The 15,319-nt window shown below is 39.9% G+C and overlaps 1 protein-coding gene across 1 annotated transcript in view; it reads right to left on the bottom strand.

The window, feature by feature from the left end:
* pitx2 (paired-like homeodomain 2) overlaps positions 1 to 15,319 on the bottom strand; it is a 64,975-nt gene that overhangs the window by 10,671 nt on the left and 38,985 nt on the right. The gene's annotated exons all lie outside the window — the stretch shown is intronic.

Below are 15,319 nucleotides of genomic sequence, written 5' to 3'. Positions count from 1 at the left end.
CTCCTAACCACGGATTCATGACTAAACCCACTTACTGGCAGTTAATTGAAAGAAATATTGTATTTACAGTCACACATAGCAGCCTGTTATGTAATCAGCAAATTAATTAACACATATTTAAGCGCATTGTTTGAACACTGGAGGGATATTATAAAATAATTCAACACATTTTTAAAAAGGCAGTATTTAGAGGAAAACAAACGTATTTAAAAGGCTGTATTAAGGCTCCTTCAGGGCCAGACAGAGCCCTATCGTGTTGCGGATTTATGTGCAGATGAAGTGAACAGCTGGCTCGGATGCAAATGTTCCTTTATAGATCCGTTTCGTTAGATACAGACTGATTTTCCATTCAGCATCTTAAGTGAAGCGAGCAGACCGGACGTAGGCCCCGCGTTCCCCGCGCCTAATCCGTCTTTTACATTTTTAGTCATACTCCCATTAAACCGGTAATTAATGCGCACGTCCACACGGGAATTTCCAGGCAATAGGGGACACTGGAGCAAAACAAGCGCATCATCCAACCCCTCCATCCCGAGATCAAAAATTGGGTATCCCAAACACATGTAATAAATGTTTTCTGCAGCCTTATATAGACTTAAAAGGAGAAATTATAAAAAGTCAGTGTCATTTTTAACAGCTGATTAGATCTAGTTTATTTTGTCAGGGTTGTAGACATTAATTTAAGTCAGATTTTAGCACAGGCAAATTCCTTTCAGTCTTCTACGAAGGCCCAAGAAGGCCATATTTTATTAATTTTCCACTCGCGCAAACACACGTGCAGACAGAGCGGTTTGGGTCAAATGCAAACCAATATATGAAAAATAAATAAAAATGTGCATATTTGCCAACACAGCTCGCTTTGTTTTTCAAAATTTGACCCTTGCGCTTTAATATTAAATGCGATATGGCACCCGTAAAAGCGTAAACGCGCACGCACACGCACAAAATGCAAGTAAACGACCCCACAGCTCGTGTAAAGACATCAACCCGGCATCATGCACATCAAATCACGCCCCGCCTGCACGCGGGGGAGAAAAAGAGGCGTCTGGAGAGGCATGATGGTTCGGCTATATTCTCCTCTTACCTTCTTATACAAAGAAGAAGAAGAAGAAGAAAAAAAAATCAGTCAAGAGCCTCCTCTTTCTCACGCAGAAAAGGTGCAGAGGAATGCCTGAAGTTCAGAGAAGACTGGCGGGTATGAAATCTTTCGCCTCGGGGGCAAACCGGCGGCTTCTTTTCATTTCAAGCGCTTATCGATTCGCCGTTGTCATCTTTGGCGACGCAGAAGGACACTTGAAAGAATTTCTGATGGGGCTGTGATGTGAGAAACAGGGTGACCTGCTCTGCTGATGCTCTCTCCTGATTCTTAACGAGCACATCAGCCATCCCAGCGTCAGTACAGTTGGACATTTCAACTTTACACCCCCCTTTTCCCCTGCATACTAGAGAGGACTTTAAACACTCTTTCCGGCTTTCCATGTGTATCAGCACGCATCCAAGCCTCCACTTTAAAGAGGGCAGATGATTGACTGGCCAACAAGTCAGCCACAACACACACAATCTGTAACGTAGGCCATTGTAGTTTGGCACCTTAAAAAAGTGTGTGAATTTCTAATTTTAAAGTTTTAGTTTGAAGGAATTATCTGCCTTTTTTACACATTTTCACTCTGACTGATTATGGCTCTTAAGCTTCAAATCAGTGCAGAATTCAGATCATCTACAAGGCATAAAACACAACATATTCCAAACCAGTATCTAAATTGATTTATTGATTAATTCTTTATTTTGTGTCATGTGCACAAACATATGCCCAACTCTCATGGGTTTACAAGACAACATTACAATGACATTGCGTGATCAATGGTATTTTCTTGCGCATTCTCCTAACAAAATATTCTGCCTTCTGTCCCAGGCCTTTCAAACAAATTGTGACTTAAAAGCAGTTCCCTTTCTAAAACATGACTCAGTTTTTTCATGGTCAAGCCCCCAAAAGAAATCAACAATAATGGAGGTCATTTTACTGGAAAGAGCATCCTTTAGGTCTTCATAGACGTGACAATAAACAAAAAATGATCCTCATTCTTGGTTTCTCCTGTCTCCAGTCTGTCCTCCTTTCCTCTGTTCTAGATTTGCAAGGCCTGATTATGCAAAGTGAATAAATATGCAGTTTTAAAGCCAAAACAGTATTCTGAAAAATGCATCATAAACTGACATGCACACTCTGCAGAATAAGGCCTTTTATATCCATGTGTGTTGAAACATTGTAATACTTGTATTTTTTACGTTTCATTGTGCACCAAATAGCATCTTACGCAAGCTTATTAGTCTTATTGAGAAATGAAGGCCCAATTTATATCAAAAGTCAAATAGAATAAACTGTTTATTTTGAAAGATCTGTCTCTGCAGCCTTTGCATCATGCTCATGCAATAAACAATCTATTAAATTCCAGTTAAATCAAACAAACTAAATTCTTAAATGTCTCCCCTCACTTCACACCGTGACTTTTGAATTAATTCCTGGAGGCTGTCATTAAAAGTGAATGTAAACCTTTCTCCCCTCAGCATTCACTGAAATGTACAAGTCCTGTCATCGTGCTGTTGCAGCGGGAAGCTTGAGTAATGCAGATGTGAAGAGGTTCCATTATTCAAAGGGTGCTCTTTTACTGCAGCCTGATTTTCTTCTTTTTTTCTCTCTCTCTCTCTCAGTTTTTAGCCTCAAACCACATGCGATTGTCGCCTAGCGTTCTGTCTGGCCAACACTCTGCGGCCATGTAATAAAATTTGGAGTCAAATTGGTGTTTCCAAAGCCACAAATCTTTAAACAAATCAGTTTATGTACTGCTAATATGTTAGAAATAAAGTAATGGCTGGGAATTGAGTTTTATTGTGGGGTGTGACTTCTCGATGGGGGGATGAATATGGAGAGAAAGAGAGAGGAAGGTAGAGAAGAGGAGGGGAAAGAGAGACAAAAACATTAGATTAGTCTTTCTCCTTTGAGACAGAAATATCCTGTGTGTATTTCAATTTGTCAAGTATCACTCCAAGAGCGTTATTAGCGAAAAAGCTGCCTGTAAATTAAGCAAATTAAAAGGGTGGCTCTTTGATGGCTCTTGAGCTTGTTGAGCGGCTTTATGCCTGATCCTTACTATTCCAGCTCTGTCACAGTACCAAAGGGAGACGAGCTACACCAACGCTAAGCACTCCAACTCAGCAACATGCGCTTGTGGTTTCGAACGTTATATGCCAGGCCAGTAAATGACTTACATGATAGGCTACCCTCACTTCTCCCGACATGCCCGGCTAACATGGTGTATATTTAAAAAGTACTCAGCTCTTCGTCTTTGTCTTCTTCTGTAATTATCCTCTCCTCGGCTTCCAAAGAAAATGCTCAGCTGATGTCATTGTGGTTTTGGCCCCCCGACTGCTCTAATATTAATCCCATGCATGAAGCGGCTTCAAATGAACGAGGATTACTTTGAATTAAACTCTGGTCCATGTTTTCATGTGAACACATTAACTCCTGTCATTGCCGGTCAGTCAGACGAGCCCGTCTCCGTTCCTCTTGACTTTGGACATGACATGGCTCTGGTCAAGCATGATTAAAAGTGTCCCCGAGACTTGGGCGACATTCATTACATTGACGACCGCAGACAGGCAGCACAGCAGCGCTTTTATGGTTGATCTTGGGGAAAGTAATAGTCGGTGCATGCATAAACACATGGCGGCCTCAGCCTTAATCACAGGTGCGAGCGGGCCAATAAATTGCTCAAGCAGGTCTCTGATCAATTACATGAAAAATCAATGGGAAGCTGCCACTAACCTGCCTAAGGGGAAATCGGCCAAGAATGAAATTGGTGTGATAAAATGACTATGATGCCTCCCACCCCGTCGATAACATGTAAAACAGTTCGGCTACATGTTAACTCTCCTGTCAGCAGACCTGAGGTGGACCCAAAGGTCACAACTGGAATCAGCTTAGTCCTAATTGGTCTACTGTGGCAGAGAGAGCGGGCACGAGGAGGAGGAAGGGAAGGAGCAGAGAGATACAGAGGCAGATGGAGACGGTGGAGTGTAGGCTGGGTGATATGTGCAAAATAAACCATCATCAGTATATGTGTTTCAAGAAAATATATAGTATATGTAAGGGGTAAGTGCAAAAGAAGTAATTCAGGAAGGGTTAGAGTCCACTTGCTTTTCTGGAGCTTTGACTTTTTTTTTATTGCTTAATCGCCAGAGTAAATGTTGGCATTGTCCATTTCTGCAAACCATGGATATGTGACAAATGTTTGTTATTAATACATTGAAACTTACGTTTACGTACGTTTTAAGGTTTAGGCACTAAAAACACTTTGTTATGGTTAGGAAGAGATTTTTGTTGGTTAAAATACCTGCTTTTGGGGGCACAATCACATCTGAAAATGCAACAATGCCTTGGTGAAAAACTACTGCTTTTTGTAACACCGTCCCCGTTGGAAACACAGTGGCGGGTTGCTTAAAAAAACAAAAATGTATCTGGTGGCTAAAAACTCACTGGTAATGTAGTGATGACCCACAAAAAAACCAACCGAGTTTGACAAACCCTCTACCACCTGAGTACAAAGTTAGCTGATATACTATGTCACTTTGGAAACCTTGATATGATACGTATGAAACATACTAATGGAACATATCTGTGGTTTGCAGAAACATACAGTCACAACATTTTCTTTTCCACTGGTAACTAAGCTGTTTTTATTATTCTTATTTTTAAATCTCCAAAATGGATACTTTTGTAAATTGGCAGTCGTGCACTTCAATGGTGGTGGAGAAAACCAAGCTTTTTAAAAACACAATTGCATCACTACTATGTGGTAAGTGTGATTGTCATGTGACCCTTTTTGGTAGCCCTGCCTTGCTGACTCTGTTGGTGTGCAAACAGAAAATAACTAAATAACACTTGAAACATGATAGACAGCTGTTTAGAAGGAAGTGTGTAAAACTGGTTTAAAGCTGTAGCCTAGTTACAGGCCCCTGAATTACTGCACACATCTTTGAGTCAAGTAATTCGGGTGCTGAGCTCTTCATGGTTTCATGTGACATTGGATGGATCACTATGTTACTACTACTACTACTACTTCTACAACTACTACTACTTGTACTACTACTACTACTACTACTACAAAGAGTTGGTTATGTGACGATTAAAACTTTTTGCACTGACAATGTACTGTAAATGCGCTGCGTATGTACAGCACTATTTCAGTCTTGGTGACCGCTCAGAGTGCATTACAACACAAGCACCATTCACACACACATTCATATACTGGTGAAAAGGCTGCTATACAAGGTGCTACCTGCTCATCAGATAAAAAACAACCCAACCTGACTCTCTGATTAGTGAACAGCAATTACATGTCCACTGTACTTCCTGAGAAACAGTTTTGGTTTTATTACACTTGACAACAGGCTTTAGCTAACCTATAACGTAAATACTGGCTTAGTTTTCAAACACTTCCATTGCAGAAAATTTTAAGTTTCCCAGCCATATCACTTGGAAGTTGACTTGTAATTAATGTCTGAAACTGGTTATCAGAGTCTCTCCAATGTGATGAACAAGGCTTTAATGACCAATGTATCCCTGATTGGAGAATTAAGACAAATTGAGTTTTGTAGGTGGTACTAAAAATGATTTGACATGACAAGTGTTAACTTAACTGCTACGTCTAACTGCTTCTTTGTTGACCGAAAGTTTGGTTTGGATGAAAAAACACTCAACCAAATAGAAAACTGCCAACATTAACTTAATGTCAGATGAACTAATAAAGTGACAATGAAAAAGCAATTCAGACTGGCAATTAAAACCTTTTTTTTTTCTGTCTTTTGGGCGTTTGAACAGAGAATTTCAGAGGGATAAGAGCAAAGAGAATAGACGTTAAAGGTAAAGAAAGTAATGGATATGCAAACATTTAAGAAAAAATAAAGCATTAGGAGAGAATATAGCAGATGCGTTAAATAAGCACAAGATGCAAATCAAAAAGATCACTTCCATAAGGTAGCTAAAGGATGACAAAGAAGACATGAAGACAGAGGCAGAGAAACGGAGGGAGGGAGGGAGGGAGGGTGGCTAATCTGAAATCAGGATGCTAGTCCCATGTCCTGTGTTCTGATTAGTTCCAGCGTTTCATGCTCGTCTCTGCTTTTCATGGAGCCACATCGCCTGGCTGAACTGTACATGAGAGCAGAGTGCTTCACCACAACACAACGACCAACCCCCGTGCTATCACTAGACAAGTGACACATGAGAACCTCACGGATGACGCGGGTCAACATCCACTCGTACTGTAAGCATATGTCGTACATCTCTGTGTCATATGTGGCTGATTTTGAGAAACAGCATCACAACTGTTACTCCTTGGCAGACTGCGTTGAACGATTTCACATATAGACCTCGGCAGCCCCTTTGGCCTTTTCCCTTCAAATCAGTACTTCAGATTCACTAATCTGTTTGCGGGGAAACATCACAGGAAAGGTGATGTTTGTGCACTCATAACTCTTCATGCCCGATGTAAGATCTGCTGTGTGATTCAGTCAGTGTGTGTGTGTGTGTGTGTGTGTGTGTTTCTGTGCGTTGTAAGAGAGAAAGAGCGAGCGAGCGAGGCCGTGTGTGAACGAGGAGGGTGAGGTGGGGGTGTCTAATCCAGTCCCAGTGTGAAACTGTTGACATTTGTGCTTTTTTTCCCTTCATTATGTGACTGGGGCTGTTTTGCGCTGGATTAGCTACAAATCTCCCATGCAGCACATTCAGCATGCCACTAGTAGTTTAACTTCATTAATAATGGATGAAGAGATTGTAATCCAGGAGTAAGAGAGCATGGAGGAGCACCACACACACACACACACACACACACACACACACACACACACACACACACACTGAGGGCACCCCTCTGCTAGAATTTTTTTCTTCCAATCCTGCCAATAACATTGTTGCTGCCCATATGTAATATTGCATCAATACCTTTTGTCTCAGGTTGTAATTTGCCTGGAATCCACAAAGGTAGGGGTGTGTAATCGAATACGTGGAGGGGTGAATAAAAAGTGGGGGGAGACTTCGGAAGTCTCGGCGGTGCATATGCTAGTATCTTCCATTGATTGTGTTTACTCAAGCTTCTCATTGCAGACTATTATAGCAGACCGAGGGACACACCCTGGCCTAACAGCAGGATAAGGGGGATTAAAGGTATATGTATTCACTATTTCTCTCTCCGCCACCAGTTTTGATTTCTGTCAACACGACGGAGATGCAAAATAAAGGCCACTGGCGTGAAGGTGGATTGAGATTTACATTTGAGTATGATTTTTATACAGATTGGCAACAGAATAAAATACGTTTCTGAAAAATGATGGGCAGTGCATGATGTTTATATTTTTAATTTATGGTATTGAGTTTTGTTTTTTTTGACTGGAATGGAAGCTATATCTTCAAAGTAGTGATTGGCTATACTTTTTTTTTAATACAAGTCAGAGGAGAAGCAGAGTGCAGAGTGAGTGAAAGCAAACTTTTAGACCCAGCAGAATGAATGGTTAACTTAAACTCTCACTGCACCTTGTGTCCTGCTGCTCCGGCAGCGATAATAGTACGTTCTGTACCCTGAGTGTTTGGTGCAATTAATATCCGCACGATATATATGTTTCAGTAGCGCTAAAAAATCTATTTGTGACAGCAGATGATTTTATTGTAACAGCCCGACACAAATATATGAATGTGTGGGAAACCCTGTTTTTTATATGCAGGTGTCTTTATATGCTTGAGGCAACAATAAAACATTGTAACCTTATCATGTCCATTTAAAAAACCTATAAAAAAAGAACACTTATCCTTTTCAAACTATTATTTTAAGTGAAAAGTCATTCAAATTATTCAATTTCACAAGATGGCTATGCTCTTTAATGTGGCCTTTGTGTAACTGATATGAGAAATTTTACTGGAGAGGAAAATGCGAAACTACAGACATTGTGTCAGTTAAGCTGCCAACTTACAGCAGCACAGCAAAACCTTGTAGCTTTGGGGCTGTCTGTAAATGATTTAGTAATTTTTTAAGTGAAATAAAAGAACAATGAATGATCTGATATTTAATTTGTATCATTTATTACACTAAAAGTACAAAACTGCAAAGCCTTTTAATGTGGTAAAAGAAGCACCTCAGCTCAAACCTCTCAGAGGCTACAGGTGGCGATACCTCCTGGCACAGTAGCTGGATAAATAACCTAAAAACATTTCTTTAAAAGCCACCTGCTCATGCACTTCCTTTTTCTGTTGATCAGGAATCTTGTTTGTTCTTGTCAGGGTGTGAAAGGAGCTGGATCGCTCCAGGATCGCTTCCTCTCCCATTTAATAGTGAGCTCACCTTGCGGCGGGATTTCAGAACAAGACAACTAATCAAAGCTTTTACCTACTTTGTCTCTGGAGATCAAAGTGACAGCTTGATTAGAAAAGATGAACTGTATTGATCCCAGAGGGCAAATGTAGGAATTGAGTGAAAGTGTGATATCTGATGATGTTTTTATGCTCCTAAAAATTATTGTAGTGTATTTCTATTTACTTTATAGATGACTGACAGGAACAATCTGGTGCAGGGCTTCACAAAGTTTGGCCTGTGGACCGAATGTGGCCCTCAGAAAGGTTCTTGTTGGACATTTTAAAAAGTTCCACTGGCTGATGAGCTTGGTGTTTTGCTTCGCTATATTAGCATTTTTTTGGTGCTGTTTTTGCAATTTTCATAGCTTCCTTTTGAATGCGTGCTGTTTGCGGTCTGGCCCCATACCTCTAGTGGGTCATAAATGATGATTAAGTGGGATTACTTTTGTGTGACTTTATACTTCTGCATAATAAACCTTTTAATATTTCTTAAATTGGTCTTGCTTTGGTAAACATAGCACAGAATTCCCTATCATGACTGCCGGCATATTCATCACACATTTGCCAAACAGATGTTTGCAGATGCTCTGCATGGTTGGAGCTAAAAAGTCTCTTTTAATGCACGCAGTGTTACTTGTTGTGAGTTGAGAGCTGAAGCACACTGTTTAAATTATCACCAGACGCAACACAAGAGACGAGAGTGAACTTTGCTGCTGACCCTTGTCAAGATGGACACAAAAATTAAAGTTATGCAGAATTCCTTTGTTTTCCTTTAGATAGGTAACTAACAAAATACTAATCTTTCACTCAATCTATCATTATTTTGACAAATGTCGGTACAGTCCAAGATCAGTGTCATATCAGTGTAACATTACTAAATATTCCGGTGCTCAGTTTTTAATAGATGACTCACCTTTAATGTTTTATTTTGGCAGCCCTCCATTTCAAAAGATTCGGTTAATATGTGGGAGCTGCCCAGTTTACACACTGTTGGCCAATGAGCAGCTACTGGGTCGGTTGTGGGTTTAGCACTTTGCTCAAGGGCACAGCAGCTGTTGTTGTTGAGGTGGTGGTGAGCACATTTACTGTCCCAGCAGCGACCATCCAGTCACAACCTTCCTTGTGTAACCATCAGATCATGTAATTAGCTGCAGGCTGTCGGAGGCGCAGGGAATACCGGACGGACAGCTTTGATGTGTGAGGTGCCACATTGCTGCAAATAAATGCTTAATGGGCTGAGCTTAGGTGATGTCATAGTTCATTGTAATGGCAGTTGCCAGCCTCATAAATAATGCTTAAGATTGTTTCCAAGTACTTCTTTTGACTGACACAACAGTTTGCCTCAGGCTGGCGCTGCTGACCCCTGGCATGTTGTGAATGTCACACAACAGTTTCCATTGTAATGACCAGACACACAAAGACATGACTTTCATTTCTAAATGACTTTTCCAACAGAAAAACAAGTCTTACAAACATTGGTACAAAGTTAGATTAGTGGCAGTTTGTCAGTGTCAAAGTAAAAACACTTCTTCAGTTTCATAGAAATGCCCCATAAGTGATCTGAGCTTTTTGTTTTTTTTTTTTTTTCCAAAACGGACACACAACACTTCAGCCAGTCGTCACAACAGATTCACAGACACACATGCACACAGGATAACTGTAGAGAGAGTAATGAGAAAAATGCCAGCACAGATGGATACACTTGGGGAAAATAAAATTTCAAGTCAAGAAGCAAATTGATCTACTCTTATTACAGCAAATGCTTTCGATTATCTAGTTTCAAAACATTAGAAGTAAAAAACGACAAATCATGATTTGATTAAAACAACAAAAAAAAAAGCTGTGACAAACTAGGTCAAACATTTGTTTTGATTGAAATGTCCCGCAAGGATACGATTAAGGCTGCAACTGACAATAGCTTTCATTCAAGCTTAATCTGTTGTCTCTATTTTCATTCTTTGGTGATTTTTTTTTTTACTGGATGAAATGCCAGAAAGTAATGAAAAATTACCCAAGAAACCAGAGGACCGCTTACAATTGTTTGTTTTGTTTTGTTTGACCAAAAATTTTAAAATAGATCACTTAACACTTCTACTAGCCTATAATATTATTAAACTATTATTTTATTGCTAAATGATAAAAACAAAAGATATTATTGTTAAGTTTGCAATTGTTTGACCATTTTAAATATTAAATGATGCAAATGAATACCATTTTGTTGACGAAAAGCCGAAGCGACAATTTACACTCTTAGACAGAAAAGTTCCAAAAGGGTTCTCCCTGACGCCCAAAGTTCTACACAGAACTATTTGCTTTTGAACAACTCATTTTAAAGAAAGCATTCTAAAACGGTTCTTTCGGAGTGTAAGGGTTCCATTAAGAATCCCTTCTAAGAAAATCTTACAAAAGGGTTCTTGGTGGATTTTACATGATATCCTTGGAATGGAAACCCCTTGGTCACTTCTAGATGAAAACCTTGGAATATAAAGGGGCTCTTGCTAGAACTCCCTGAGTGGGTTCTTGATGGCACCCTTGCAAGGTGAAAAGGTTCTATATATAACCCCTTGAGAGGCTTGGCATTGCAGAAAAGATGGGTTCTCTGCAGGGGAACAATTCACAAATGGCTCTAGGTATAACCCCTTATATTTGGTTTTAGGTCGAACCCCTTTGCGTGGGTTCTTGTTAGCACCCATAGAGGGTGAAAAAGTTTTGCCCAGTAGCTCACCTGAGCGGGCACCCCATGTACAAAAGATTATGTCCTTGTTGCTGCAGCTGCAGGTTTGATTCCATCTTCGGCCCTTTTCCTCTCCCTTTTCACACTAATATATCTGTCTATCAAACACAGGGAAAACCCCAAAACAAAAATCTAAAAATAAGTAGATGAAGGTTTCTAGGTAGAACCCCAGAGAGGGTTCTGGGTGGCTCCATTGCACCATAGATGGGTTCTCTGTTGAACCTCTCACACTGGGTCTGGTTGGAATCTTTCACAGATGGTTTTGGGTGTAACCCTTTATGTTGGGTTCTAAATAGGACCCTATGAAAAATGGGTTCTCCTGTGGGGATAAGCTGAAAAACGGTATATGGTTCTAGTTAGCATAAGGGTGTAATCCCTCATCTTTTGGCTTCAGGACGGTCTCTCTCTGGTGACACGTCATCCTGCCACTCCTCACTGTGTTCCCACTGTCCAGACTGCAGAATATCTCCATAGCTCCATATAATGAATCATATGAGCACCAGAGACGACACGCTTCCATTTCGGTTCTTTCATGTCTAATGCTTTCTGAGGAGCAGCGTTCCAAAATAATACACAGCAGAGCAATAACCTCGTCACGAAAGGGACGTGTCCGCGCCGGCTGCCTTTTCATGATACAAGTGCTAATGCTGAGTACAAAGTTACATCTGGTTCCCCCTGACTGGGAGGAAAGCTAGCCTGCTGACACTGGGGCTAGCCTAAGCTCCCGCTGGATAGCTCGTGCTTTCCGTGTCTTTTGGGGGCTGCAATGCATGCGACGCGTCAGCCAAGGCCACATGAGCCCCTGAGCATTCCCACCTCTCTCTAATGTTTCAATTAATTGCAGGGCTGTCACGAACTGTGTTCTGCTAACAGGAAACACATTGGCTTTGACGTGAAAGCCCCGATTGTTGATAGATGTAATTAGAAGTGTTAAATCTCGTTCCAGATCGTTTCACACAACTGCATCCCCTCCCTCTGACTCCCTCCACTCTCAAACAGGTTTTATTTTAAGGACCATAGAGTTATCAGTTGTTGTGGGGCACATTTATTTAAAAAAGAACCCTGAAAACATGAAGTGTAAATGTTTATTAGTTTATTTCAAAAGATTTGTGGTAGTAACTACAGGTGAACTGGATTGTACACTGTCCTGAGCAGCTGCACCGGAGCCAGAGAGAGTAAAAGTAAGTAAATATAATCAGGAAAATATACTTTAAGTAAGTCCTAAAACCCTCCAAATCACTCTGGAAAAAAAAGAAGAAAAAAAATCCTTAAGATTTTAAATTATAAAAAATAGAAAAAAAACCTGAAATTATAAAAAAAGAAAAATAAATAAAATTATGTATAAAAATACAAACTAATTGTTGCTAATTGTTGTAGCTGTACTTGTATAAACAGTTTTGGTCATTTAATTTATTAGAAAACAGCACATTTCTTGTTATATTTTTTATGCAAAAATCCTAATTTGTAAAGTAAGTTAATCTGTCACATAAATCTAGAGGAATAAAAAGTACAATATTTCCCTCTAAAATGTAGCGGCATAAAGTGTAAAGTGACAAGACAAGAAAATAATCAAGTAAAGTGCCTCAAATTTGTAATTAAGTACAGTAATTAGTTACATTCCACCACTGACTCTGTGTTGCTCAAGGGTGCTTTGATGGAGGTCTTCATGTATTCATTCAGTTCCCCCACTCAGGTTTTCATAGCAAATCTGGCAGGTTCAGACTATATGACCTTCCGGTCACAAGAAAGCTTCTCTAACCTTCAGGCTACTCCAGCGTCGGAATACTTGTGTAATGAAAAAGGGATGAGATAGTTTATTATTTGGGGAAAAAACGTCTGAGGAGTGTGAGAGAAAGGAAAGCATGGGAGTGGAACCAAAGCCTTCATTATATGACTGATAATGCCTGGTGTGATGGATCACGCAAACGCTGTGCATCCCTGGTGGTGCACATGACTTCATTTTGCATGTGTGGTGGGACAAACATTCACTCCAGGCAATTTTAAGTCTCCCTCATTGCTTTTTTTGCAGCGTATTCTCATATGTTACTTTAATAAACACAGCGCAAGCAAAATTTGATTATGAAAATTAATCGGTGTGTTATTAGATCACATTCCATTTTTGTGAGATTCAGCTACGTTGGACCCTTTGAACTCAGCTTGTATCTTGACAGAGCTATCTGAAATTCACAGTCAAGAATATATAAAGTGTGATTATTTAGGCCAAACACAGGGAGGTTATGTGACTGATAAATAGGACCTGAGAGGTTTCTGAGAAAAAACATTATATGAAATCTCAAAAGTGCATAGATCCTACATCAAGCAACAGTGGTTTAGAGTAGAATATCTTATATGTCTTTAAAGGAAAATTGTGGTTCTTTTCCTATTTCTAAGAGACAGATTGATTATAGGAGCATTCATTGAACTGCGCTCTGATTGGCAGACTAAATGGAAATCACCTAAAATTGCCCTAAAGTGATGCAACGAAACCTCTTTTTCTTCTACTTTTCCTCCGTGGCGTTATTCCAAAATGTAATTGATGCCATGTTATTGTTTCACGATATAAATGTTGTTATCAAGGCACAAGTCTGGACAACACTCCACAGTTTGAGGACACTGCAGTTGTGAAATTGAACTTGATATAGACATACATGTAAACATGGCCTGACACATCTGACATGCAAACTCATACCATCGCTCTTTAAATGTAATCCGAGCAGACACTTAAAGAGTTGAAACATTTTATATTTAACGTATTGCAGACGTCTCTGGTTTTGACTGCATGCAAGGCCACAGCTTGGAATCTGAAAGGAGATTATTTTGAAGGTTTCTCATACTTCCCTCACACAATAATTCACAAGTCGTTATAGACACACTAGTAACTGAGAAAATGTCCTTGAATACAGCAATTAAATAAAGTTGTAAATAGAGATGTTCTGATTAAAACTGATCAAATTTGAGGTACCCAATATTGCCAGATTCAGATTAGGATACAGGCCAAAAAACTTGATTGGGAAGTTTGGAGAAGTCTAGAGTGCAGAGATTGAGATCTTTAGAGTAATTCTAGCTTATCTTCTTTGAGAAAATGATTTATAGAAAAACTGAGTGTTTTTAAAGGATAGTTGATGTTTGCCAAGACGATAAAATGTTTACAGACTGGATTTGCTGCCATTGAATGGAGGGCTTCAGGTAATGATTGATTGATATTTTCCATTGGCCGGTGAGACATGAATTCAGCCGAGGTTGACAGGTTGTAGGTCCATGATCCTCGCAAAGAGAACTGCAGATCCTCTGGTATGTTGAAGGCTTGGCCCTTGCGGACCGACTGAGTCTTAACCCCTTCTATGGTACTCACGGTTATAACACAGAGCATGCTGATCACTGGACCTGAAGGGCAGTTCAAATACCACCAGGTCATCGGGGGCCCATATTAACAGAACCAAGGCTTTGTCACCAATCCCACTCAACTTTCAAGGATCTTTAGGGGAAACAAATCGATCAACTCCTGACTCCATAACTGGCTGCAGAAAAGAAAGACACCATAAAGAAGATATTTTCATTTCTCTTTTTGGTGTAGCCCAAGCAGTGATTTAAAGAATAAGGTTGAAATGATATTAAAGGACGGGATGCAAGATTTAGGGGGATATATTGGCAAAGTGGAATATAATACAATACATTTTTTGAGTGTATAATCACCTGGAAATAAGAACCCCTTTGTTCTCCTTACCTTAGAATGAGCCTTTTGTATCTAGATATACATGCTGCACCACCATGTTTCTACATTAGCCCAGAAGGGTCAAACCAAACACTGACTCCAGTTATGGACATTTGCATTTTCGCATCGGTCACTGTAGTAAAAAAGGCCCAACTGCAATGAGCAGTGCCAGAGGTCAACCGTTTGTAACGTAAAAATGCGAAATTCAATTGTGGCTTATTCAGCTTTCAGCTAAAACCTCCTGAACGTCTGGATCTGAAGTTACTGGAGAAAAATGTGACTTCACATTAGCATGTTTTGGATTAGCAGCCCGCAGCGACATGCCAATGTGCTTCGAAAATACATTGATGTTTAAACTGAAACAGCTTTTTTCAGGTTTTGATCAGTTTAAATCACCAGGTCCGTTTGGTTTGGCAAGGGAGTGAACACCTTTTTGAGATTTCATAAATGATTTTCACATTTATTTAAATTCTAA

Source organism: Plectropomus leopardus, chromosome 9 (genome assembly GCF_008729295.1).
Source record: "Plectropomus leopardus isolate mb chromosome 9, YSFRI_Pleo_2.0, whole genome shotgun sequence".
NCBI classification, from domain to species: domain Eukaryota; kingdom Metazoa; phylum Chordata; class Actinopteri; order Perciformes; family Serranidae; genus Plectropomus; species Plectropomus leopardus.
The sequence above is the reverse complement of the archived record's forward strand: the minus strand, read 5'-3'. Positions and strand labels throughout refer to the sequence as shown.